The 1,984-nt window shown below is 38.9% G+C and overlaps 1 non-coding gene across 1 annotated transcript; it reads left to right on the top strand.

Moving 5' to 3' along the window:
- Window positions 1-205: 205 nt before the first annotated feature.
- On the top strand, window positions 206-312 carry LOC141669247 (small nucleolar RNA R71). The gene has a single exon (XR_012553537.1). It is a non-coding gene; the product is annotated as a small nucleolar RNA R71 (small nucleolar RNA).
- The last annotated feature ends 1,672 nt before the right edge of the window (window positions 313-1,984 follow it).

Genomic DNA, 1,984 nt, shown 5'->3' with positions numbered 1-1,984 from the left:
ATCAACTTCCAGAATACCTGCTATCTTGCCTGACGTCATCCTCTGAGTTGGGTTTTGATGCTCATTTGCAGCCATCGTCTCTATAAGATTATACGCCTCAGTATAGCTTTTAGCCCATAAGGCGCCTCCAGCTGCTGCATCGAGCATGGGCCGAGATTGGGCCCCCAAACCATTATCGAAACCAGTGATCACCATCCAATCCGGCATTCCATGATGTGGACATTTTCTCAATATTTCCTTGTAGCGTTCCCAAGCCTCGCACATAGATTCAGTAGGTTGCTGCGCAAACTGAGTAAGAGCACTCCTCATAGCAGCAGTCTTTGCCATCGGATAAAACTTCACCAGAAACTTTTGCGCATGATCTTGCCACGTAGTGATGGACCCAGCTGGTTCAGAATGTAACCAGTCTTTAGCCTTGTCCCTCAGTGAGAATGGGAAAAGCCTCAACTTGATAGCCTCATCAGTCACGCCATTATACTTAAAAGTGCTGCAGATCTCGACAAAATTCCTTATGTGCATGTTGGGGTCTTCAGTTGCCGCTCCTCCAAAAGAAACAGAATTCTGCACCATCTGAATAGTGCCCGGCTTGATTTCAAAGGTGTTAGCTTGAATAGCCGGATGAAGGATGCTTGACTGAATGTCATCAATTTTAGGCCGAGAAAAATCCATAAGAGCTGGATCAGCTTGAACAATACGATCTCCCATGTTTACTGGTTCTTTCCGCTTAGTTCCTGAATCCGAATCCTCAAAATCTAACTTCTCCGTAATATCAAGAACTTCGTCTGTCTCCTCAGCTCTCTTGCGTGCACGAGAACGAGTTTGCATAAACGCTTGCTAAAGTACCTGAAACACAACCGGAAACAATAAGTAACTACTACGTCCTAATCACTGAGTCCTAATGACCAATGATGGTAAGTACATAAACTAAACAAATACGCCAAGTCCCCGGCAGCGACGCCAAAAACTTGTTAGGGCGAAATCACGCACTAATATTCACGCAAGTATACGCGTTCACAAATAATATAGAATACTTTCTAGTTCGTTCCCACATAGACTCAGACTAAATTATTGTCTAATTAAACTCACTCACCAATGTATGATTACTTCTCAATGTTAAGACACTAACACTTAAGATTGTTGATTAAATATTAACTACAATTAACTACTTAATTAATCACTTACTTAACACTTTAAATTATCAATAATAAAACACTCATGAGATCACAACTTCATTATTACTTCCTTCAATAGCCATTGTTATTACCTTTAGCATGTGACAGTGATGATATTAATCGAATAACACGAAACTGATAAAAGCCAACTTTCATTGTACTAATACCATTCTACCAAGCATCCACAATTAAGATAGAAGTTGAATAGTCATCAATTATGTTGAGTTCCTATATGTCTACAGAAATTGACAACACAACGATTTAAGCACAAGTTATTCCTTTTGATTACATAGGGCAAATAAAACTGTTAGAGTTACCAACTAATCATGCACAACGTACATGAACCTATGCTAGCATGGCAAGTTCTAAATCTCAAGATCCACCGTCGCTTCACAAGAGATTAACACCCTATCTTATATGTTCGTGACGCACATAAGACGAATACGCACAACCAATACTAGATATCATACAATCATCACACACTAAAGTATTAAACAATTAACTAAAGAATTTCATAATAAATCCGTTGCAACCCCATGATCACGATTAGCCCATAATAGCACTTATCGTCATCATGGGTTCATATGAAATCATGATAAACAAACACAAGAAAATAATAACTAAACTAATTATATTAAAATAGAGTACGTCACAAGAGTAAATAAGTTCAAAGTAAGAAAACTAGCATCCAACGTTACAACGAAACAAGAATCACAAGAAAATATGCTTCCTCTTCGTTGCGGTGTGCTAAATCGGTCTTCTTCCTTATCTCCTTCGCTCCTTGCGTAAAAACACAATCTTCTTCAATCCAC

The sequence above is a fragment of the Apium graveolens genome, chromosome 6 (genome assembly GCF_009905375.1).
Source record: "Apium graveolens cultivar Ventura chromosome 6, ASM990537v1, whole genome shotgun sequence".
Lineage (NCBI taxonomy): Eukaryota > Viridiplantae > Streptophyta > Magnoliopsida > Apiales > Apiaceae > Apium > Apium graveolens.
This window is presented reverse-complemented; position numbering and strand designations above follow the sequence as displayed.